Source organism: Saccopteryx bilineata, chromosome 4 (assembly GCF_036850765.1).
Source record: "Saccopteryx bilineata isolate mSacBil1 chromosome 4, mSacBil1_pri_phased_curated, whole genome shotgun sequence".
In the NCBI taxonomy this organism is placed as follows: domain Eukaryota; kingdom Metazoa; phylum Chordata; class Mammalia; order Chiroptera; family Emballonuridae; genus Saccopteryx; species Saccopteryx bilineata.
The window spans coordinates 84,421,481-84,449,209 of record NC_089493.1 but is presented as its reverse complement, the minus strand read 5'-3'; positions in this window follow the sequence as shown (position 1 = coordinate 84,449,209).

Sequence of the window (27,729 nt, the reverse complement as noted above, 5' to 3'; positions counted from 1 at the left end):
CCCGGCACGCCCACCAGGGGCGACGCTCTGCCCACCAGGGGGCGATGCTCTGCCCCTCCGGGGCGTCGCCATGTTGCGACCAGAGCTACTCTAGCGCCTGAGGCAGAGGCCACAGAGCCATCCCCAGCGCCCGGGCCATCTTTGCTCCAATGGAGCCTTGGCTGCGGGAGGGGAAGTGAGAGACAGAGAGGAAAGCGCGCCGGAGGGGTGGAGAAGCAAATGGGCGCTTCTCCTGTGTGCCCTGGCAGGGAATCGAACCCGGGTCCTCCGCACGCTAGGCCGACGCTCTACCGCTGAGCCAACCGGCCAGGGCTATATATTGTTTCTAAACAAATAAATACCTGTTGAATTTAACTGTGACCTAATTGACTGCTTCACTGGTCAGAGTTTGCTATCCCAGTGGGGTAGTGATCCTGCTTATATAAATGGGTAGTTTGCTTTTATTAATCTATTTCATTTATGTTAATTTTATGTCCAGTAATACTTGGTGGTAATAATTGTGACAGTTGGTAAAAGAGGATCTAATATCTAAAATAACTTAAAATTTATCATGATATTTTCCTAGCCTCCTAAATGGAGTATGTTAAAGTGCTAAGGAAATAGTGTTATCTGAAATGTGATAGCTTTAAAAGAAATATGATTTGACTGTCCCCTTATGATCATTAATTCATTTAGATCAATTTCTTTTGATAGTGATATTGGAGTTAACTGTTAAGCACAAAATATGTTTAATCAATGCAGTTAAAAAATTATCTGAACTTTCATTTCACAGGAATAAAAAGCTCCACAATATCTATTTTATATTTCACACTCTTCAATAAGTCACACCATGGACAGCATTGTTATAGCAAGTTCAGTTTTGAAGTTAGAGTGTCCATAGCACAATACAACTATTAATTAGCTCACATGGAAACATGCAGTAGTGCTTATTTACATGTAGGTAAAATGAGGCAAGGGCTATTTGAAAAGAGGGCTCAGGCTACCGTTAGAATGAACAAGACTTAAATTATTATTTTGTTTGTTGAACCCAAATGAGCCTTCGCTGAAAATGTAATCTATTGAAAATACTTCACAAATTTAATGTTTCTCTTATCAACATACAGAACATTTACAAACTAAATAACTTGCATTCTTAAATATATAAATGAATTGTGTAAAAAATAGAAAAAGCCAAGCTGCTAAAATGCACACAATATGTTAATGTTCACAATCTCTTAACAAAACGAACATTTTAAATATACCTTTTGTCTTTGGGAAAAGAGAAAGACAAGGAAATTAATATTTTTGTAATATAGATGTCATCTTATATTTCATGCCTGACTCATTTGAAAATGTAGATTAATTTGCAAACAATTTAGAAAGCTGAACTATTGAATTGGGTCCTCCAAGATTTAGGATTTGTCATCTTTTAGAGTTGACACCCAGTGAGAGCTTGTCAATTACAAAGAAGTGAAATGAAGTGAAAATAAGTCTCATCTTCATCTTCTTGTTATATGCTTGGTTGGTTATAGAGAGACACCATTTACAAGCTCAAAATAATTATTCAGAAAGTTACGCTTCACTTTAAAACCAAATTTAAGCAAGAGAAAAGTGCCATTCTGTGATGGTTATTTTATTCAGTGGGTGGGGAGGCTGGGTAGAAAAGGAAATGCTCTATGGACTCTTAAGGCCAGCAGTTAGAATGTCTCTTCTGTGTTTCCCATTCTTCTCATGTTGGTAATGAATAGAGATGACTTCAGGTTATTGCTTTAAAAACAAACAACACTACTGGTTGTTTATAGTTCTATTAGTATTCAATGAATTTGGGAGAAATAATTATAATATTTACACATTTCATCAACATGTAAATTGAAACACCCATGACAATTTCACTCCCTAAAAGACCTCACCTTTTTAATTATTTTCTTCTACTCATAAACACAAGAGGCAAAAATGTTTTCATATCTTGTTAGATGCAAACAAAAATGAATTGTTTGTTGTAATAAATAAATAGAAAAATTTTGAAAGGCATACTTCAGTGAAACTATGTACCATCTAACTCTTGACTTTGATCTCAAGATCTATTACTAATGGGTAAGGTCAGTTACCATGGGAAATGACACAGTATTTAGTACACGTAGATCCTAAATAAATTTATTCCAAACTTGTGCTCAGCTTAGAGATGCTAGGCAGACTTTGAAAACATGCCTCTCAGAATGACTGGTAAAGATTAATAGAACCAAGCTATCACTTGAAGTCAGGCAGCAGGAAGAAGGATGTTCTAACAGTGTTTCCCTCAATCTTGCACCCTTGTAAGACCACTTAAAACCACACGCTCTAACCAGAGGAGAGGACAGGAGAGGCTAGACACAGAGCCAGAAGAGGTGTGCAATAAAATTTATAAATCATTTAGAATTAAGAATCAAGACATCATTTCTCCTTCACCGCCTAATCTAAAGTCCCCAGGTAAAACCTATTTTCATCACTATGGAGGACAAAGGTCCCAAAGGAATTATTTAATATTTAATCACCAGCTCCTTCTTATTATTTTTTTTAATGACATAATGTTTGACATCACATCATAAACTCGATTTGGCAAAACGAGCATTTTATCTATCAATTCTGTTCATTTTTCAAGGGCATTCTGAAGTCTTCTCAATAAAACTGTCCCTTGTGACTGTGACCACAATGATCATTTATTGCTTTGTCTCAAAGTCTGTAATACATGTTTATGGTACTGTTTGGGCTTATGGTCAGTTTCTCTGTACTAATGCTTATCTTCAAGCAATTAATTTCAAAAGTAATAAAATAATATTATAATGTTTAGATAGTAGAGAAAAAGATAATCATAATTTAATGTCTTAATCTAATAACTATAACCAAGTATGTATATATTCCTCCTAATTTTCATAAGCTTATGTTATATATTTATAAAAATGCTGTTTATAGAGATTTTACACTAGTTCTTATTGAGTATTAAGTCATAAATAGTTATCTACACCACAACAGTCTATAAAGACATCTAATATTCCATTAAGTAGATATATCAAGATTTATTTTACTATACACTGTTGCAATGCCAGTAAACTATTTACAAATATTGTTATTATAGTTCATGTTATTTCAAATATCTATATGGTTATGACTTTTAAAATATTTACATTATTTTAAGACAAATTCTCAGAAGGAAAATTACTAGCTCAAATATATGAATATTAATAATACAATTGAAAAAATACAAGTTTTAGAGCCATAGACCTGAATACAAATTTTTTTTTTTTTAGAGAGAGACAGTCAGAGAGAGGGATAGATAAGGACAGACAGACACACAGGAATGGAGAGAGATGAGAAGCATCAATCATCAGTTTTTTGTTGCGACACCTTAGTTGTTCAATGATTGCTTTCTCATATGTGCCTTGACCGCTGGCCTTCAGCAACCGAGTAACCCCTTGCTCAAGCCAGCAACCTTGGGTCCAAGCTGGTGAGCTTTGCTCCAACCAGATGAGCCTGCACTCAAGCTGGCGACCTCAGGCTCTTGAACCTGGGTCCTTCACATCCCAGTCCAGACACTCTATCCACTGCGCCACTGCCTGGTCAGGCTGAATACAAATTTTAACTCACTATTTTATGTTTCCTCAACACGATTTAATGTCTTATGGACTCAGTTTTTTATTATCTAGTTGGATAATGCTACATATACTTTAGCATATTTATAAAGATTAGGAATACCTTGTTAAAATTTAGCACAAAGTAAAATGTAATAAAGAGTGTTCTTTTTTATTTGTCTTTCATTTTTTATAGATTTGTTATATTTAGATATGGTGCATTTAATTATATTGGTTGAGATTAGAAAATGGTACCATATTGTTTTAATGTGCATGCCTTTGACTATTACAATGATTTGATACTTTGAATTCTCTTTTTGAATCACATGTTGATGACCTTTCTTTACGTTGGATTCAGTTTTTATGTTATTTAATCTTTATAACTTTTTTATTTAATATTTTATAATATTCTTTCTCTACATACTTAATATATTTGATATATTTAATATACTTGTATGTGCATATAAAAATATGATATATATATAAATATACTGATTTGAAATCTGCTGCAATGTCATTTGCTTTTTTTTGTCATCATCTAACTTGCTTAATAACTTGCATGTAATAGATGAACAAAAATGACATTAGTTGATGTCATACTATTTTTTTTTTTTTTTTGCATTTTTCTGAAGCTGGAAACGGGGAGAGACAGTCAGACAGACTCCCGCATGCACCCGACCGGAATCCACCCGGCACGCCCACCAGGGGCGACACTCTGCCCATCAGGGGGCTATGCTCTGCCCCTCCGGGACGTCGCTCTGCTGTGACCAGAGCCACTCTAGCACCTGGGGCAGAGGCCAAGGAGCCATCCCCAGAGCCCAGGCCATCTTTGCTCCAATGGAGCCTTGGCTGAGGGAGGGGAAGAGAGAGACAGAGAGAAGGAGGGGGGGGGGGGTGGAGAAGCAAATGGGCGCTTCTCCTATGTGCCCTGGCCGGGAATCGAACCCAAGTCCCCCGCACGCCAGGTCGACGCTCTACCGCTGAGCCAACTGGCCTGGGCCGATGTCATACTATTTTTTAAGATCAAATAAAATTGTCTAGGTATATTGAGTAATCTCCCCAAGATTGCAGAAGTCGTTGTGGCAAGTTCACGATTTATGTTCCTGTTTCTGCTGAATTTCAGATCTCATTGGACTATTTCCTTCATTGTTCATTCTTTTTCCTCTTCTTCATGTTTTCAAAAATGTAAAAGTCACTTTATTTTCCACTCAAGATATTCATGTTTAGAAGAGACTATGATGAACATTTGAAAGTTTTATATTGAAGCAATAATTTAGCATTGGATATTAGAGATCTCTGATACAGCAAGACATCACATTGCAACTATACCATTCTCTGGCATGAGAGTGGCATCTGTCATTCAAGATTTTCTATCTCTTGATTCTCGTATTGTGTTATTTAGAAATGTATGGCTAAGATATATCTATCCCATTAATATATATAGCAAGAACCTATTATGTTTTATTAAATTTAAATTTAATCAATTGTATTTTACACCATTATTTTATTACTCAGAAAGAAAAAAAATTTGCCACAAACTATGATAACTTTGTAAGAACAAAGCTCACAAATATTTAGAAGAACACAAAAATATCCAGCCTGTGACAAGATTAAATTCACAATATCTGGCAGCCAGTCAAAGACTATCAGGCATGCAAAAAATCAGGATCGCATAACTAACTCATAATAAGAAGAGAAAAATCAACTAATTGAAATAGATCTCAAGTGGATCACAGATAGAAATATAAGACGTAAAATTATAAAACTCTTAGAAGAAAGCTAGGAGTAAATTGTCATGCTCTTAGTTAGACAAAGATTTCTGATATACAACAGAAAAAGCAGAATACATAAAGGAAAAAGTGAAACATTGGTGTTCATCAAAATAAAAACTTGGCATTCAAAAGATATCACCATAAAAGTGAAAGACAAGCCAAATACTTGGAGAAAAATATTTTAATTCATATATCTAATAATAGACTTGTGTCCAAAATATATAAAAAACATAACTCAAAATAATAAAAAGATAAATAACCCAATTAAAATTGAGCAAAATTTTTGAATAAAGATATGCAAAAGGTTAATAAGCACATGAAATATCCATCATTATTAATTACTAGGGAAAGCAAGTTAAAACCATAGTGAGATATCACTTCACATTCATAGGAATGGCAATAATAATAAAAAACAACACATTCGGTGAGTATATCGAAAAACTGAATCCCTCTTACAGTGCTAGTTGAAATGTAGTCTCATGTCATCATTTAAAAAAATAATTTAATAGTTTCTTAAAATGTTAAGCACAGAATTACCTTAAAATCCAGAAACTGCAGTCCTAAGTATCTAACTAAAAGAAATAAAAACATATGCCTATACAAAGTACTAAAAATTATTAATTGTACACTATAAACAGATAAACCTTATTGTGTTAAATTATACCTCAATAAAGCTGCTTCTTAAAAAAATTTAGAGACATGGAAATACAAAGAGGTCCAAATAAATTGTCTGTAATTAAGGGCAGATTAAATATTATAGATAAAAAATACTAGTGGACTTGAAAACATAGTAGTGGAAACTGTCCATAATGAATCAAAGAGAGGAGAAAGAATTTTTAAAATAAGGTTAATAATGGTGGGCTATGGGACAACTTAAGGTAATCTACTATATGTGTAATTGAAGTCCACATGGGAGGAGTGTGTGCAGCGGGAGGAAGTGGGGGCAGTGGACAGAGAAGGAGCAGTAAAACATATTTGAAATAATGGATGAAAACTTCCCAATTTTAAGAAAGATATAAACCCAGAGATTCAAGGATCTCAATGAGCCACAATTATAAAAAGCAAAGAAAATTACAAGGCACATAATAATCAAATTATTCAAAATCAGTGATAAAGAGAAATATTAAAAGCAGCCATCAGGAACCCTTGGCTGGATAGCTTGGTTGGTTATAGCTGCGTGGGGACTCACAGAGGTTGCCATTTCCATCCTGGGTCAGGGCACAAACAGAAACAGATGGATGTTTCTCTCTCTCTCTCTCTCCCCCTTCCTCTCTCTCTAAAATCAGTCAATAATTTTTAAAAAAATCTGTTTAAGTAAAAAAACTGTGACAGGAAAAAAAAAATCACAATCCATAACAAAAAAATACAAATAAGTATGTTATCAGTTTCTTGTCAGAAAAAAAAAGCAAGAAAGAATCCTAGAAAACTATATATAGCCCTAGCTGGATAGCTTGGTTCGTTAGATATACAAAGATTGCCTGTTCCATCCTTGATCAGGGCACATAGGAACAGACCAATGTTCCTCTCTCTCTCTCTCTCTCTCTCTCTCTCTCTCTCAAATAAAATTTTAAAAAGAAAACCATATACAGAAAAAATGTTTTTCAAGAACAAAGGTAAAGAACAATAGTGAAGAAAAGTACCACCAGGAGACCCACTGTTGGGCTAACAAGTATGTTAGGCTTGCTTGCTTGTTCTTTGCCTGATTTGTGCATGGGCATGGGGCAGTACCATGTGTGCACAGTCTATGTAAGGCTGCAGGTGCTTGCCCTCAGGGCGGCAAATTGTAGATTGTGGATTGCCTGCTGTCATTGGGAGGGACCATTTTTTTGCAATTGTTTGCCAGAGATGGTTTTTTTTTCCCCCTGGCCTGTTTGCTTGCCAGCCCAGAGTGAGAGAAGAGGTTTTCCCTGACTGCTTGCTCTTCCGCCACTGGGAGACTCTAATAAACAGAATGGCCCCCCATCCTCCAGCTCCACAGTTCCTTCATCGTCTGCCTGAATCCAATGGGAACCTACGTGGCTACTGCCTTATAAAGTCCTCTGAAAAAAGAAGAATGAAATAAAGTAGAAATAAGAAATGATGAACACTAGAAATGGTAACTACAAAAATATATCATATGTATCTTTTAAATCTTTAAAAAGACAATTTACCATTTAAACAAATAAACAAATAAATTCACAAAGTGGTTTGAGGTTTGTAATAGGTAAATGAATGGAACATATGACAATAATAACAAAAGCTGGGAGGGGCAAAATGCATTTATACTAATGTGAGGTTCTTATTCTACATGTGAGGAGATAGACTGTGATAAGTCAAAAATGACTTTAAGATAGACTTTAAAATAGACTGGGATAAGTTAAAAATATATACCATTATCTGTAAAATAAATACCAAAATAAATAACCAATAAACCAATAAAGAAGTTATAACTGAGTAATAAAAAATGATCAATTTATCAAAGAGAATTCAATAAAAACAAATAGCAAGGTAAGAAACTTAAACATAACCATACTGATAATTACATTAAATGTAAATTGTTCAAACACCCAGTTATAAGACAAAGATCGTCAAACTAAATAACAAAGCAAGGTCCAATTATATGCTACTTACAAAAAACCCAGTGTACATATAAGGACAGAAATGTTCTCCATGCTTTTTGATTTTAAGATCTAACACAACTACCTTCTTCCTTAAGATCTTAACTGGTCCCAGAAAAAAATCCTTTAATTGAGAGCCTCAGGAAACTGTATTTTAATTATTTTAACCTGTGAGATATAATTGTATAGATATTTTCAATCCATCTATACACAATCTAAGGTTGTGTGGTTTTAGCCCAATGCATAGTACCTTCTTGCTATAACCAAGGCATTAATCATCTGGCCTAGTGTCACTCAGTTCTGATATCTTTTCTCCAAATAAAATCAGACTCAGGGGTTCTTAGCCTTAGTTAGCAATCCTAGGCTTTTTTTTGGCAACAAATTACAACAGCAACAACCACAAAGCATACCTCCACTTGCCTTCTGCTTTCTTTTCTGTTAGAAAAAAAAAACTGGAAACAGACTTTTAGGCAAGAAAAATTCTCAGTGGGGAAGGCATCACTATATGTATTCTATGAACAAAATGTGTCCCTCCATTTTACCTTAAATAAAGTAGTGAAATTCATTGTCTTTCAAGTGCATCAAGCAATTCAAAAGAATAGCATTACAAATGCACAATTGTCTATGAATACTGTGTCTATATTGGAGCACAATAAAGAATTATGAATCATTTCCACTCAGTGTTATAAATTTAATTTTCAAAAATATTATAAAATGAGGTAACTATGATTATAAAGATGATTTTAGATGACATTTAATTATAATGCAAGATAATTTATTTTACCCGCTAGAGTATCTTGGGCTAATTGCATTTATTTATGCTTTATGCTTCTGCCATCATAACAAACAACTTACCCTATATGTTTATTTTACCTTTTCGTTAAAAATCTTAAGAGATATTCTGGATTTTCTCTAAATTTTGGTAATGCTTCTTAATGGTAAGGGAACTATTTCTTTGCCTTTACACCTCACTTATGGAAGAATGCTTTGATCTCTCCAGAAGTTTAATTGGATTTCATGTAATGGTTCCTCTTTGCAATTAGGTCTAGGCTTGGATGCTGAGTATATTTTCTTTTATGTTTCTATTCAGTCATTTCAATGGTAAATTTTCTGTCTCACCAACGTGTGCTTTTGTCCCAGACCCTGATAACAGTAAATGCTGAGTAGCCACATTCTTTTGTCTGATAAAAATAGGCTCTCTGATCACTCTTCAATTGTTTTGGCAATTTAGCCTTTGATTTTTTAATTATTCTCCTCTTTTACAGATAGCTAATGAATTGTTCAAGTTAAGATATTGTCAAATCTCTTTTTGGCTGGGTTCACTCTCCTAGGAAGGTGATGATCACTGATAGGATAGATAGATACAGTCTTAGGTCCTCTTATTCCTTAAATGAAATGTGTTATTTAAACTTTAGCAGAATTACTTGGGTTCACTTCTCTGAAAAAAAAAAAGATATATATATATATATGAGTATTTTATCATGGTAATTGGCATGTGATCTGTCCAGATTTCTGTCAAAAGGCCAAATAGTTGAGTTCTATGCAAAGGACAATCTGCTTCTTGGTTCTGTTTCTAAAAATTTTATTTTGTAATCCTTTAAGAACTCAGTTGATATTAGCACCATAGTTCTCTGATACTAAGATAGAAAAGGGCTAAATAGAAAAGAAAAAGGAAAACAATGAATAGTCTTGTGCCCATTATTTTGTTCTCTTACACAAGCTAATCAGTTCTATTCAAGAAGTGTTTCTAGGGGTTAGAGGTGAGCCAAGAGTTTCATTAACAGATCTAAATAGAGAGTTAATTGACTTAGATAGAGAACACCAGCAATGTTGGATAATCAACCTGTACCTCAGTTTCTCCATCTGTAAAAACAAAACAAAGAAACCTAGCAATAGCCACTTATCTTAGAAATATATACATTGCTCAAGGTCTCAGAACCTTACAACTGCTGAACTTATCTTTTGTAAGATTTTAAACCATAGAAATGTTCAACCTATAAAATATTCAACTTTGGCTAATTTATTCAGTTATTGTTTTTTTATTTACCCATTCATCTATCTAAAAATATTTGTTGCACACCAGCTAAGTGCCAGAAATTATACAAGTGACTTTAGCTACAGCAGTGAATAAGAAAGATGAAGTCTGTGCTTTAGTATAGCTTCCATTTCATTTGCAGCCTGAGGACAGAGACAATTTAAAAGGACAACATGAAGAGTGGCACTCTTTAGAATTAGTGGTCAAGGATTTATATCTGCAAGGGTAACACTGAGCTCAGATGAAGTATCAGAGAGTGTTCCAGGCAGAGGATATGTCCCTTGGGACAAAAAAGAATGCATGTGTCCCTTGGGACAAAAAAGAATGTGTCCCTTGGGACAAAAAAGAATGTATTCATTTAAAATACAGAAGAAGACTGTGGTGATTTGAGTGTAGTGAATGTAAGAGTGTGGTATGAGATGAGATTTAGGTTGAAAGGGATGCATTAAGTGCATAGTAGAGAATGTAATAAAGACTTCAGAATTATCCTAAATACAATGGGACACTATTGAAGAGTTCAGTGGGGGTGTATCCTGATCTTATTTACTGCCTACTATGTAGAAGATGAATTATAAAGACCCAGAATGCAAGCCAAGGAACAGGTAGAAGATTTGTGAGGTCATCTAAGTGAGCAATGATGGCAACAGTGGAATTAGTAACAAGTACTTGGATTTGGGAAGATAAATCTGAAATGTCTCTTAATAGTTCAGTTTGTGGGAAGAGGTTGAAAAGAAAAAAGAATCAAGATGACTTCAGGTTTTTTGACTTGAACAACTGAGTAGTGGTTGGTGGCATTTACTCAGATGGGGAAGACAGAATTAAGAAGAGGAATAGAGCAGTGCCTCAAGAGTCCAGTTTTAACCTTGTTAACTTTAAGTTACCTATTAGACATCTAAATGTTGATGTCAAGTAGACAATTCTATATATGATCTGGCACTCAAGCCACGGCTAGAAATACAGGTATAGCAGTAAAACCATAGAGAAGGAATTAAAAGTGCAGAAATGGTAAGTAAATAGAGAAGAAAAGATTGCCCAGGACAGAGTCCCAGGGAATATTTAGAGGCTAATCATAGAGAAAGGAACCAAATTACAACACTTGAGATAGGGAGAAAACATGAGAATACCATGATAAAGAATCTATGAGAGCCCTGGTCGGTTGGCTCAGCAGTAGAGTGTCAGCCCGGCGTGTGGAAGTCCCAGGTTTGATTCCTGGTTGGGGCATAGGAGAAGTGCCCATCTGCTTCTTCACCCGTCTCCCTCTCCTTTCTCTCTATTTCTCTCTTCCGCTTCTACAGCCAAGGCTCCATTATAGCAAAGTTGGTCTAGGCTCTGAGAATGGCTTCATGGCCCCACCTCTGGACTAGAATGGCTCAGGTTGCAACGGAGCATCTCCTAGATGGGTAGAGCAGCACTCCCTGGTGTGCATGCCAGGTGGATCCCAGTCAGGTGCATGTGGGAGTCTGTCTTTTTGCCTCCCCATTTCTCACTTAAGAAAAATACAAAAAAAAAAAAAAAGAATCTATAAGAATGAAGTTTCAAGAGGAAGAAATTGGATAGCTATTTTCGGTGCTTCTGAAAAGTCAACAAGATGAGAATTTTCCGAGATGTAAATTATTGTTGGTCTTGATGGAGCTAGTTCAGAAGCAGGAAACCTAAGGCAATAATGAGGAGTAGTTAGAGAAACAAGAGTGTGTAGGTGAAGGGAAAAAGCAAGGGCACTTTTTTATGTAACTGTATCTCCATACATCACCATTAAAGCTAACAAGCATTTTACAGATTAATTCTTGGCTTCAGAATTTTTAGTTTATTTTTGTTTCTCTTTTGGGGCCTTTATCAAATATTGATTCATCTCCTTTTCATATTTAAGGCACTGTTCTAGACATGTAATTTTCACTAATGATCAAGGAAGGCAAAGATACTTACCTACATGTAGCAAAGCTTCTAGTGGAGGGGGGGAAGAAGCAACAAACAATAGAAATAGTAGACTAGAAGCTAACAGGTGCTTTAGAAAAAATATTAGAAGTAGAGCAGAATAACACAGACCTGAAGTGCTAGGGTTGCCATTTAAATGGGGTGATCAGGTTCGAACTCATTAAGATAATGACTTTCATGTAAAAAAAAAAAAAAAAAGAGGCCCTGGCCGGTTGGCTCAGCGGTAGAGCGTCGGCCTGGTGTGTGGGGGACCCAGGTTCGATTCCCGGCCAGGGCAAATAGGAGAAGCGCCCATTTGCTTCTCCACCCCCCCTCCTTCCTCTCTGTCTCTCTCTTCCCTTCCCGCAGCCGAGGCTCCATTGGAGCAAAGATGGCCTGGGCGCTGGGGATGGCTCCTTGGCCTCTGCCCCAGGTGCTAGAGTGGCTCTGGTCGCAACATGGCAACGCCCAGGATGGGCAGAGCATCGCCCCCTGGTGGGCAGAGCGTCGCCCCTGGTGGGCGTGCCGGGTGGATCCTGGTCGGGGGCATGCGGGAGTCTGTCTGACTGTCTCTCCCCGTTTCCAGCTTCAGAAAAATACAAACAAAAAAAAAAAAACAAAAAAAAAAAGAAAAAGGTGAGAGTTTAGTTGGGTGGTCATCAGGAGTCAAAGCATTCCAGGCAGAAGGAGTCACTAATACAAAGACCCTGAGGCAGAGTTAAAGCTGAGAGGGAAGGATGAGTCTAGAGCAGGGGTCCCCAAACTTTTACACAGGGGGCCAGTTCACTGTCCCTCAGACTGTTGGAGGGCTGGACTATAAAAAAAACTGTGAACAAATCCCTGTGCATACTGCACATATCTTATTTTAAAGTAAAAAAAAAAAAAAAGGAACAAATACAGTATTTAAAGTAAAGAACAAGTAAATTTAAATCAACAAACTGACCAGTATTTCAATGGGAACTATGGGCCTGCTTTTGGCTAATGAGATGGTCAATGTGCTCCTCTCACTGACCACCAATGAAAGAGGTGCCCCTTCCAGCAGTGCGGTGGGGGCCGGATAAATGGCCTCAGGGGGCTGCAGTTTGGGGACCCCTGGTCTAGAGTAAAGTGACTAAAAGGATCAATGCAGGAAAGGAGATAAAGAGTGTATCAGGGAAATATTTCTTTATTTTGAATGAAACAGAGAGTAGTGAATCGTAGGGTTCTGAGAAGGGAATGCTGTGAACTGTCTAACCTGACAATAATTCGGCTAAGGGATGATGGTGCCTTGGATCAGGACAAGAGTGGAAGTGATGAGAAATGATGGAGTTCTGGAACTATTTGGAGAGCAGAACTTCTTTACACATTAGGTGTCAGGTAAGAGAGAAAGCAAGGAGTCAGGGATGACCACACTGTTACTGCACTAAAATTTGGGAGGATATAGTTGCCAACAGCTGTGATGGATTATAAGTGGCAGGTGAAGTACGTTTAGAGATAAGAGTTCATGCTGTTTGTGATGATATATTCAAGTAGGGATGTCAAGTAGGCACATGGATATACATGTCTAGAGTTTGGTGTTTGCACACTGACTGTTAAGAGCTTTCAGAACCATGACAAATCTATTAGTGCTATTTTCTCAGTTTCACTTAAAGAGTATTCAGGTAAGTTCCCCAAAATGCACACAATCATGTCCTATGAGGATGTCAGAGCAGAGAAGAAAAGAGTGAACACCAACAAATCTGTTTCTAGACCAAGACCACAACATGGCTAACGCTAATAATGCAAGTTAATCATGAATATCTAATAGCTTCTGTAGGGATAACAGTTATGTTAGGCTTGCTTGCTGGTATACAGGCTACAAGCACTTTGCCTGACCAGTGCATCTATGTAAGGCTACAGGTGCTTTTCCTCGGGGCATTCTCCCAGATCGCCCTCCTGCCACTGTGAGGTGTGGTTTTCCTGATCCCTTGCCCTTTTACTGTAAAAAGCAGGGTTTCCTTTGTTTATTAGCTTGCCTGTCTTTGTAAACCTCCAATAACTGGGTAATGGCCAGAAGCTGTCCCGCAGTTCCTCACCGTCTGCCCGAATTCAGTGCAAACCTGCATGGCCTCAACCACCAGCACCAGTTTCATTTACCCAAACTAAATGTAGAACTTTAATTCACTCACTTTAAATCGATAGGGTAGGGCAACACTTAATTAAAAAATTTTCTCCCTATAATCCCTACATTGAGCTTAACATATTAAGTAAAACGGCAACAAGAGAAAGGGCTAGCAACTATTGAGAAAACAGCTGTGTTAGGCTTGCTTATGGGTTTACCAGCTGCAAGCACTTTGCCTATTGGTGCATGGGCTTGTGGAAGCACCACGTGTGAGAGGTCTAAGTAAGGGTGCGAGTGCTTTCTCTGTGTGGTGATTCTCCCAGATCGCTCTCCCGCCACCACTAGGTGCAGTTTTCCCTGCTCCCTTGCCCTTCACTGCAAAAAGCAGATTCTCTTTTGTCTATTAGCTCTTTTCCTTTTGTTGTTTATTTGCTGTCTTTGCCAGCCTCAATAAACGGATATGGCCTGACGCTTTCCAGTTCCGCAGTTCCTCTACGGTCTGTCAGAATTCACCGAGAACCTGCCTGGCCTCAACCACCAGCATACAGCAACAAATAATAATACATGGTTAAATGCTGGATACAACATATCATATCTTGGCAATCCAGAGAAAGAAGCTCTTGACCCAGTTTATCTGGTAAATGTTTCTGTGTATATGTGTCTCTTATAAAATATATTTCATAACACTGGCAAATGTTTCTGTGTACATATGTCTCATAAAATATGGGAAGGAAAAAATAACAGGCAGTCAACCCTCAGAAAACTACAAGTTTAAGGAAAGAAAAACAAGAAGGAAAATGGGGAACCACTATACTACTGATTTGAAATACCTGATGCAATTAATGATTGCCATTACATGTTCCCTATTAGCTTGACTTGCATAAGCAGAAGGAAAAGTTCAGGGTCTAAGAAATAATCAGAAAAAATATCACTAAGCTTTGGGGTCAGTTAATTAACAGTAAAGCCATATTTTTCACGGATTAAGTCAGACTCTTCCTTTGACCTCATTTAATTGCTGCTTTTAACGTCCACTGGAATAGTATTCCTGCATATAGAAATGTATTGAAATTCATCATTCTTCTGAGGTGCGATGAGAGCAAACTTAAAAATGCTGGGGTGTAAGTTTAAATTGGCACAACCTCTGTGAAATGAATTAGATATTGTGTATTGAAGGCAGTGCATATTATTGTGTAATAATATAGATGTAATACTACATATTAAGTGGCAGAGAAATATTGGTGCCTTTGCCATACTCATAAGGTTTGTTTTATAGAAATGATAATAAACATATAAGGTATTTATCAACATTATTTAGAACAATAAAAATGTTAGGTCCTAAATGCCCTAAATTATAGTATTCAAATAAATTATAACACTTCATTGACATATAACACGTAAAAATAAAAATACAATAAATAAATGACATAAGATAGCTTACATGATTTATTTTATTATTATTTTTTACAGACACAGAGAGAGTCAGAGAGAGGGATAGATAGGGACAGACAGACAGGAATGGAGAGAGATGAGAAGCATTAACCATCAGTTTTTCGTTGCGACACCTTGGTTGTTCATTGATTGCTTTCTCATATGTACCTTGACCGCGGGCCTTTAGCAGACAGAGTAACCCCTTGCTTGAGCCAGTGACCTTGGGTCCAAGCTGGCGAGCTTTGCTCAAACTAGATGAGCCCACGCTCAAGCTGGCGAACTCGGGGTTTTGAACCTGGGTCCTTCCGCATCCCAGTCCGATGCTCTGTCCACTGGCCACCGCCTGGTCAGGCAGCTTACATGATTTAGAGTTGAGGTCATTGTAGACTATGGGTTAATTTTTTTTTAAATTATTTTTATTTATTTATTCATTTTAGAGGAGAGAGAGAGAGAGAGAGAGAGAGAGAGAGAGAAGGGGGGAGGAGCAGGAAGCTTCAACTCCCATATGTGCCTTGACCGGGCAAGCCCAGGGTTTTGAACCGGCAACCTCAGAATTCCAGGTTGACACTTTATCCACTGCACCACCACAGGTCAGGCTAACTTTTTTTTTATCTTTTATGGGTTTTGATGTTTTTTTATTATCAGCATGCAATTTTTTTATAATAAAATAATAAGCCAGGCAGAAAAAGAAAAATATCCTATGACCTCACTCATTTGAGGAATCCAATGAACAATGGGAACTGAGGAACGAAATTGAGACAGAGGAGGGATAAAAGGGACCAGAGGAAAAGAGGACAGAAGGAAAAGGGGTGATAGGATGGGATAATCCTGAGGGAAGGGGGGAGGGCACTGTGGGGAGGGGGGTAAGGGAGATGTTGAGGGGAATATGAGGGATGCATTTGGGGAGACACTAGAATCTATGTAAAAACAATCAATTCTGCAAAAAAGAGGGGGAAAAACCCACAAAAATGTGGAAACTAAACAACATACTTCTAAAAAATGAATGGGTCAAAGAAGAAATAAGCGCAGAGATCAAAAGATATATACAGACAAATGAAAATGAAAATACGACATATCAGAATCTCTGGGATGCAGCAAAAGCAGTAATAAGAGGAAAGTTCATATCACTTCAGGCCTATATGAACAAACAAGAGAGAGCTGAAGTAAACCGCTTAACTTCACACCTTAAGGAACTAGAAAAAGAAGAAAAAAGACAACCCAAAACCAGCCGAAGAAAGGAGATAATAAAAATCAGAGCAGAAATAAATGAAATAGAGAACAGAAAAACTATAGAAAAAATCAATAAAACAAGGAGCTGGTTCTTTGAAAAGATCAACAAAATTGACAAACCCTTGGCAAGACTCACCAAGGAAAAAAGACACAGGACTCAAATAAATAAAATCCAAAATGAAAGAGGAGAGATCACCACAGACATCATAGATATACAAAGAATTATTGTAGAATACTATGAAAAATTATATGCCACCAAATACAACAATCTAGAAGAAATGGATAAATTCCTAGAACAATACAACCTTCCTAGACTGAGTCATGAAGAAGCAGAAAGCCTAAACAGACCAATCAGCAGGGAGGAAATAGAAAAAACTATTAAAAACCTCCCCAAAAATAAAAGTCCAGGCCCAGACGGTTATACTAGTGAATTCTATCAAACATTCAAAGAAGACTTGGTTCCTATTCTACTCAAAGTCTTCCAAAAAATTGAAGAAGAAGCAATACTTCCAAACACATTTTATGAGGCCAACATAACCCTCATACCAAAACCTGGCAAGGATGGCACAAAGAAAGAAAACTACAGACCAATATCTCTAATGAATACAGATGCTAAAATACTAAACAAAATACTGGCAAACCGAATACAACAACATATTAAAAAAATAATACATCATGATCAAGTGGGATTCATCCCAGAATCTCAAGGATGGTTCAACATACGCAAAACGGTTAACGTAATACACCATATCAACAAAACAAAGAACAAAAACCACATGATCTTATCAATAGATGCAGAAAGGGCTTTTGATAAAATACAACACAATTTTATGTTTAAGACTCTCAACAAAATGGGTATATAAGGAAAATATCTCAACATGATAAAGGCCATATATGATAAACCATCAGCCAACATCATATTAAACGGCATAAAACTGAGGACTTTCTACCTTCAATCAGGAACAAGACAGGGTTGTCCACTCTCTCCACTCTTATTTAACGTGGTGCTAGAAGTTCTGGCCAGAGCAATCAGACAAGACAAAGAAATAAAAGGCATCCATATCGGAAAAGAAGAAGTAAAGGTATCACTTTTTGCTGATGATATGATCCTATACATCAAAAACCCGAAGGACTCCACAAAAAGATTATTAGAAACAATAAACCAATACAGTAAGGTCGCAGGATACAAAATTAACATACAAAAGTCCATAGCCTTTCTATATGCCAACAATGAAATATTAGAAAACGAACTCAAAAAAATAATCCCCTTCACGATTGCAACAAAAAAAATAAAATACCTAGGAATAAACATAACAAAGAATGTAAAGGACCTATATAATGAAAATTACAAAGCATTGTTAAGGGAAATCGAAAAAGATACAATGAGATGGAAAAATATTCCTTGTTCTTGGATAGGAAGAATAAATATAATCAAAATGGCCATATTACCCAAAGCAATATACAAATTTAATGCAATTCCCATCAAAATCCCTATGAGATTTTTTAAAGAAATGGAACAAAAAATCATCAGATTTATATGGAACTATAAAAAACCCCGAATAGCCAAAACAATCCTAAGGAAAAAGAATGAAGCTGGGGGCATTACAATACCTGACTTTAAACTATATTATAGGGCCACGATAATCAAAACAGATGGTATTGGCAGAAAAATAGACACTCAGACCAATGGAACAGAATAGAAAGCCCAGAAATAAAACCACATATATATGGTCAAATAATCTTTGATAAAGAGGCCAACAACATACAATGGAGAAAAGAAAGCCTCTTCAACAAATGGTGTTGGGAAAACTAGAAAGCCACATGCAAAAGAATGAAACTCGACTATAGCCTGTCCCCGTGTACTAAAATTAATTCAAAATGGATCAAAGACCTAAATATAAGACCTGAAACAATAAAGTACATAGAAGAAGACATAGGTACTAAAATCATGGACCTGGGTTTTAAAGAACATTTTATGAACTTGACTCCAATGGCAAGAGAAGTGAAGGCAAAGATAAATGAATGGGACTACATCAGAATTAAAAGTTTTTGCTCAGCAAGAGAAACTGATATCAAAATAGACAGCCAACTAAATGGGAAATGATATTTTCAAACAACAGCTCAGATAAGGGCCTAATATCCAAAATTTACAAAGAACTCATAAAACTCAACAACAAACAAACAAACAATCCCATAAAAAAATGGGAAGAGGACATGAACAGACACTTCTCCCAGGAAGAGATACAAATGGCCAACAGATATATGAAAAGATGCTCAGCTTCATTAGTTATTAGAGAAATGCAAATCAAAACTACAATGAGATACCACCTCACACCTGTTAGATTAGCTATTATCAACAAGACGGGTAATAGCAAATGTTGGAGAGGCTGTGGAGAAAAAGGAACCCTCATTCACTGTTGGTGGGACTGTAAAGTAGTACAACCATTATGGAGGAAAGTATGGTGGTTCCTCAAAAAACTGCAAATAGAACTACCTTATGACCCAGCAATCCCTCTACTGGGTATATACCCCAAAACCTCAGAAACATTGATACGTGAAGACACATGTAGCCCCATGTTCATTGCAGCACTGTTCACAGTGGCCAAGACATGGAAACAACCCAAAAGCCCTTCAATAGAAGTCTGGATAAAGAAGATGTGGCACATATACACTATGGAATACTACTCAGCCATAAGAAATGATGACATCAGATCATTTACAGCAAAATGGTGGGATCTTGATAACATTATAAGGAGTGAAATAAGTAAATCAGAAAAAAACAAGAACTACATGATTCCATACATTGGTGGAACATAAAAATGAGACTAAGAGACATGGACAAGAGTGTGGTGGTTACCAGGGGTGGGGGGAGGGAGGACATGGGAGGGAGGGAGGGAGAGAGTTAGGGGGAGGGGGAGGGGCACAGAGAACTAGATAGAGGGTGGCGGAGGACAATCTGACTTTGGGCGAGGGGTACGCAACATAATTTAATGACAAAATAACCTAGACATGTTTTCTTTGAATATATGTACCCGGATTTATTAATGTCATCCCATTACCATTAATAAAAATTTATTTAAAAAAACAAACAAACAAAAAAAATAAACACAATCAATTAAAATCAATTAAAATATATTAAAAATAATAATTCAGCCTGTTCTTAGAAAACATAGTTTTAAGCCTTTTTGCTTAGTTTTTTACTTCCTCAATTTTTGATCACTTTAGAGAAACTTAAACCTAGTTATAATTTCTGTTTTCTTATTAACCTAGTACTTATGAAGAAAATAAGTTTAGTGTTTATGAATACATTTAATGGTAATTCTAGGGCTAGATGTTGCTATACTTTATATACATTTCAAGGAATGAGTTCAGATACCAAGAATTGTGACTGTTTTTTCTAAGGTTTTTTCTGGGAAATTAGAGATTTGCCCATTATATCCTTTAAGAGGATAAAATAAATACCCTAACTACTCATATAATAAAATATGAATACTTAAATTTGTATATAATAATATTTTGTATATTTAGTAAATAAGATTGTATTTTAAATACAAACATGTTTTAATTTTCATTCCTTTTTAGAAAAAAACCATAAGGACTAGAACTTTCTATAATAAAGAAATGAAGAATTTCTCCTTTTGCTGTCAATATTTAATCACTATAATTTTTCTCTCCACTTTGAAACATATGACATGCTTTTTTAGCAAACGTGATGACTAAAATATTAATAAAACTTAAATTTTGAAATAAGTAAAGTTAGCAGACAGGTTCAATTATAAGACTTTGAAATACACCCTAGCTTCCCAGTTTTTACATGGTCTTTCTCTTATGAGGATAAGATCAAATTATTAGAGTCTGTCACCAATTCTGTCTAAAAGCAAATGCTTAAAACTACCTGTTGACAGATGAAGCTGGGGTGATAAAATCTATCACATAGATATTTTTGATAATATAGCTGAAGAAAAAGAAAGTTGCCATTTTAGAGGGCATAGGATAACTTTTCATTTCAAGCAACAAGAGCATTTCTTCAATAATGTGAATGAAGAAAACCTTAACAAATATAAAACAGGCTCCCCTGAGAGGGCTAGTCTATATTTAGAAATAGTATTTATGTTTATTTCTATGTTTCATGGTTAGCACTTAAAAAAGACAAGCAGTTTTTATTGACCAGTGACTGTGATGCTTTTATAGTAAACATTTTCATTGCTCTTTCTAAAATGCAAATCATTTATTGATTTTTAAGGTGCTGAACACATGAGTTAGGCAGGAGGGTATTTTAAAAATATTAAAAGCACCAGTTAATCAAATCTTGCCCACAAAAGGAACTAACATTGAATTGATTTGACCTTAAGAATACCAGCATTGCTGGCAATAATACATCTATCTGTAAAGGTAGCAATTCCTCCATCTGAATAGATGATTCTGACTGATACCCATCCAGATGGAGACATCTCTCCCTCAGTGTGAGCTTCAGAATCACCTGGGAGAGCTCTAATGCTTCCAAGTTGAGTCCCACATCTTAAAAACTAAATTAAAGTCTCTGGGAGTGAAGCTCCGGGGTCAATATTTATCTTGCACCTCAGGTGATATTTATATACAGTAAATCAAACAAAATATAGTAAGTCAATATTTGAATATAGTTTTAAGGAATGAAATACCAAAATATATATATTATATACCTTTATTTTAAATACTCCTAAAAAATCTATGGATAAAATGTGTTTTCTTTAAGAATAATTCTAACAATTATAATAACTGATGAATAAATTTTCAAATGCATTGAAATACAGGAACACAGCAGGCATCCCCAAACTATGGCCCGAGGGCCGCATGCAGCCCCCTGAGGCCATTTATCCAGCCCCCTGCCGCACTTCCAGAAGGGGAACCTCTTTCATTGGTGGTCAGTGAGAGGAGCATTGTATGTGGTGGCCCTTCAATGGCCTGAGGGACAGTGAACTGGCCCCCTGTGTAAAAAGTTTGGGGACCCCTGCGTGGTACTTAGACTACCCACCAGGAAATTCCTGCACCAAAGACTCAGCCTGGTCCTAGATATATCAGCAGCACTGAGGACATTATTCTTCTGTCATGATATCTCTCCGTCTGTGCCCATGTGCCATATCCACTAATGCTATGAGATCATAGGTATTATAACAAGGAAAGCCTAAAGAAATATTGTCTACATTATTCTTTGCATGAATATGAAAGATTTTCTGGACAGCTACTCTCCCTACCATTTTCCTAATCCCTCAAGATTACACTAACCTGAGTAAACAAAAGTAAAGGGAAAGAAAAGCTGCCCTAAACAACACAAAATTGAAAGGGAAAAAACATTTTGATGAAGGAAAAAAGGTGGGCATTTTAGAATATCCATAAATCTGTTCATTTGCATTCTTGGGGCCTGTTTTAATTTACAAGTTTCAATATGGTAATACCAATTCTTATTGGTACAACACTCAATGCTAACTCACCCGAGAGAAGACATTTTAAAAATATTTTTCAAACAAGAATACCTCAAAGGACTATTTTGTGCTATGACTTAACAGTTCTTGTATATGAAAATTGCTATTTTTCTATAGGAACTTTGGAAACAGCACATCTCTGCATTCATAAGGTACATAATTGATTTCTTCTTGCATCTCACTCTTCAATTTTCCTTCAGAAAAATCTGATGCCCAGATTTTCATGCAAGCATTATTTACCTTTTGATTGAACACACTGAGTCATTTCTATTTATGAACACTCTCTTGTAATAAAACCTGGCATTTCTCATCACTAGCATTTGCAGTCTACTTTTATAAAATTTAATGCATGTCAAAATGTGCATGGTCTCGAAAATAAAGAGACCCAGAAGACACCCTCTGTATATCAGCAAATGTCCTGAAATGGGCTTATCAAAGAAAAAATCCTCATTATCCAGACATGGTCTGTCAAATATGGTAGCCATTAGCCACACGTGGCTATTGAGCACTTGAAATTTCCAAGATGTGCAAAAATTTATAAAATATAGTAACAATGGTTTATATTAGCTACATGTGGAAATAATAATATTTTGGATATAATGGGTTAAATAATATATGATATTAGAGTGGATTTCACATTTTTTTTCTTTCTTATGATGTGGTTACTAGAAAATTTTCATCGACATATGTGGCTCACAGTATATTTCTATTGGAAAGCACTGATCTAGATTAAGAAATATACTGCCCCAAGGAGGGAGGGAAAAGGAAATGTAAATTCATACCAGCTTTCCAAGTCCGTAAGTCACACATTCCTGGTTGACTGGCTTGCTTAGCCAAGCTGAAACCAGTCTTATTGTCATGTTGGGCACATTAATTGGAGAGCAGACTAATTTGCAAGAATGTGTTAGTGCCCTTTAAAAGGTGATTTAAAATTTAAAATGATGGAAATGGCATAAAAGCATGCTTGTCTGATCACTCCTTAGAATCCATCTTGAAATCTCTACCATTCTTCTATTTTCATTGTTAGAATTCAAGTACACAGTAAAACATTTAAGATTCTCAAACATTGCACTCCACCCCTTAGCACAAATAATTTTATCTTCTGTTAAATGCAGATAGGGAGTTCCTATCATCAGACACATGGGGATTATAAGTGAATAAACATCTGTAGTTTTAATCAGAGGTCCAATAATAGGAATAAAACATATATTGCAGTAATGTCACCAAACACATTTATAACTGAATGAGGACATTTTACCTTTAATCCATTAAAAGCTTACAATTTGAGGAACTACCTCCACCTCTATTATAGCTTCTGTAAGACTAATAATAACTTGTATTTATTTCCACTTTATAGTTAAGAATAATTTTACATCCATTATCACATTTAATCCTTACAAAAATGAATGAGATTATTATTTCCATTTTGAAGACAAGGAAACAAATGCTCAGAAAAAGAGCAAATTATCCTTGAATTTGAATTTGCCAACTGTGCGTTTTCACAATAATTTGCATAGGTAGCAATACACCCTGTATCACTAGCTCAAAGACCATACCTGGGGCTTTTCTGCAAGCATGGTAGTAATTAATAGTAGGAAGAAAAAATATTGAGTGGACAGTGTTACTGGAAACTGTGAATTGAAAGAATATGACCTTAATTTTGGAATTTAACACATGGAAAACTAAAGAGTTTTAAGTTTTCCATTTCATTATGCATGCATTGACTTCTCATTATATAGTATAACAAAAAAAAAACAAAGAAAAATCATTTTACTATTGTTTGATTGAAGGATCTTTGGTTCAAAGCAAGTAATATTATGAGAGCAAGAGGTCCAAGTGGTCACTTTCTCAAATACTAGTTTATCAGGAGTTGTCACACGAAAGACATTAAACAGCACAATCTTAGAAGGGGCTCAATAACACTCAATAAAAAGGAATTTTCGGGGCTAAAACAAATAATTAACTATGGAATGTGTTTTGTGAACAGATTGAGGTTTCTCACAGACATATTGCATTCCATGAAGCCATAGGAAAGAAGAACCTTCAGTAGGAAGTGGGAGTTTCATAAACTTGGGAGTTGGCTATGTTTCAATCAATCAATGCTAAGTGACACCTCTCTGAAAATATTAAATATATAACAAGAAAATTATAAAAAATATTTAACAGTTTATAAAACTCACATTGGCCATCCTATATTAAGACAAACATGATGTTTGTCCTCTTCTAGAGCCAAGAGGTGCAGGGATTGAACTAGAATGAAAATATATACCTGCTAAAGTCATAGTTGACCAAGGTGCCTAGGAAATTCTGAGTCAATTTCTGACTCAGTTCCACTCAACATATGAAAAAGAGTGAGTTGGAACAGAAAGTTGTCCTGAATTGCACAAAAGGTAAGACGCAGAGCACACAATTCCAGATGTTGAACGCCACCATCCTCCCTTGTTTCATTTCACATGTGGATTTCAGGCAGAAACAGGCTTTGCTCTGCACTTGGTGCCCCGAAGTCTGTCTCTTCCCGATCCCTCCCCTCTGATTTGTGGCAGAAAGAAAACCAATAGTATGTAGGCAGAGTGGTACAGCAACACCATATAAGTAACTTGCATACGCTTTTCTACAGAATCAGAATTATTATACTCATATCCTACTTCAAAAGATTTCAAATGATAGTGTGTTCTTTAATAGTTTTCATTTTTAGAAAAATAACCTTTCTTTTTCAAATGAAATCAGTGATTTCATGCCTTTATTTCTTAGGCATACTAAATGCACTCAGTGCTAGCTAGCTTTGGGTACATCCTAGAAAGAAAGATAGATCATACCATCATAGTTTACAGTTTGGAAGTCAATACAAAAACAGATCACAGTCATAGATCTCTCCTAGGAAGTTTCCTTATTTTTTTCTATCATTAAGTGAATTTTTATTCTGTTAACTCCATAATACTAAGGGCAAATTTGCAGTTCCCTGAAAAGAAGGGCCCTTTTGTTCCTCCAGGGGGAGATGAAAAGATAGGGTCCTGGGGGGAGGGGGGAATGGGAGAGGGATAGGGGGTGGGAGGGGCACAAAGAAAACAAGATAGAAGGTGACAGAGGACAATCTGACTTTGGGTGGTGGGTATGCAACATAATTGAACGACAAGATAACCTGGACTTGTTATCTTTGAATATATGTATCCTGATTTATTGATGTCACCCCATTAAAAAAATAAAATTATAAAATAAAAAAACAAAAAAGATAGGGTCCTTTTACTGGCATGTAATTCTCTTCTGGACACATGACACAGGTTGTCTAGTCTTGAATGTTAAACAATAGACATAAAAACCCTTTCAATTTTAGCATTTTGCTGTTCAGGGACAGTTTGGGGTAAATATACCTTGTCTGAGAAGACTCTCTTAATTCTGTGATCATTTCTTGAACCCCAAATGCCATCATTTATAAATTGCACTACTAAGTTAAAAGCAAATAAAAGACAACTTTCTAAAACAAACATTAAAAAGAAAAACTGTAAATAAAACCAAGTCCAAACTTTGGAATTAGATAAGCTACTTCTTTATGTCTGTGTATAAGAAGTACTTTTTCATATTGTTACCATCTCAGTATTTCTAAGGTTCACTGACTAAAACACCCATTTAGAAGTGAACTATATTAATCCAAATAAATTTTGTTACTTCCAACCTATGACAATGGTAAGAAAATTTTCTCTCTTAGTAATATTTCAAGTATGCTATGACTTAAAACAACAGAGAAGAGAATATTCACTCCCACACCAGAGGGTGTGTGTGTGTGGGTGTGACTGTTAGGGGTTGAAGGAAAAACTGTTACATAAGACCTAAAAACACAGAGAGAAAAATACCAGAAATCAGATAGTGGCAAATGCCTGGTTATTCTTTCTCCTCTTCTTCCTCATTTTAAAATTTTTTATTTTTTATTTATTGATTTTGAGAGGTAGATATATAGAGAGAAACATTGTTTTGTTTTCCCACTTATTTATACATTCATTGGTTGATACCTGTATGTGCCCTGACCAAGGATTGAACCCACAAATTTAGCATATTGGGATGACACTCTAACTGGTCAGAGCTTTATCTTTTTCCTCTTTTGTGACTGAGGATTCTTCTGGGGGCTTACCCCACTTTCTTTCATTGAGATCAATCTGTCCTTAGAGAGTCAAAGCTATTTCAGTTCTCAAGGAATTAGTTTCAAACCAATTTACTGATGCTCCCCTGACTTTATCTCACAGTTGTTTAATAACATTTTGCCTTCTTACTAATATCTCTTTTGACTAAGCATCTCACGTCTCTGGGTCCCAGCCTTAAGAGTGTATAGCTTTACCCTGACCTATTTTCCCATGGGACTAGAGTTGGGATCCTTAACCCAGCCACATGACTGTGGCCTTCTTTTGTTACAGTCCTACTTGAGTCTATTTAAACATTACCCCACCCCCTCATAATTCTGACTCCCCCTGGCAAACATGGGCAGTCCTATTGAAATCTATATTTTCTACCCCCCCCCCCCCAGCTGCAACTTTGCTCTAAGGGTTGGATCCTCTCTTACCTCTCAGACCAGGGTGGCTTAGGAACCATTAACAAGCCATCAAGCCCTTTCACAGAGCTACTGCCTTAATAATCTCTGTGTTGTAGACATGATCTGCCCCTAGGAATTTAAAGGGCAATTGCAAGTTTGTTTTCTTCGTGACTAGGGAATAAGATATATCTGAGCTGCAATGTGACTATAATGTTAATAGATTTATTTTTTTACTATATTATTAAAAAGGCAGTGACCACAGTGGTTAAGCAGGTGACCTCTGGACTCTCTGAACTTGACTACTGACTCCAAACCTTACCAGTTTAGGTAAGTCACATTATCATTACAAGCTTCATTTCCTTCATCTGAAAATTGATAATACTTGTACTTATTTTATATGATTGCTGAAAGGCTTGAATGAGATAAATCATGTATTTAGCTGAGAGTCTGACACAAAGAATCAATATGGTTTATTGTCATTACTATTATTTTTAGTCTAATTAGTTTGGATCTCCATAATAAAGTACATCTTTAGAACTCTGTATCTCTGAGCCATCTATCAGTTTTAGCAATCCTCAAATTCCAAAAGTCTGAGCCCCCAACTCTTAGTTGAGCATGGCATCTTGATTTTTCTGTGTTGTCCCCAAACACTTCTGAGAATTCCATGAGTGTCATATGTATAATATCATTTTCTCCATCCAATTGTGGCTCTTGAAAAATACCACTGTTCCCTCAGACTCTGGCTAAGAAGGGCATGGCAAGAAGGGGGATGGGGAGTGTTTTAGATATGATTGGGAGCCCCTGCCTCAGCTCTGCAGCCCTCTGCCACCCTCTCAGTCAGCCTGTGCTGCTCTCAGGCCGACAATCATCTGGTCCCCACCTCCAGGACAACCACTTCCTCTGACGGGCAGCCTCCCCTGAGTCTCTGAGGCTCACTACATCTTCTCTGAATTGTCGGGGAAACCTTGCTTCTCTTCAGTCCAGCTCTTTCAGAGGAGGATTCTAGAGCAGAATGGTTTACCTTGCCACAACTTTTCTTCCCAGAGGACACAAGTGCCCGAGTCAAGGCTCAAGAAATGGGCATGTAGGTTCTTCAACCCCCCAGGCTTAATCT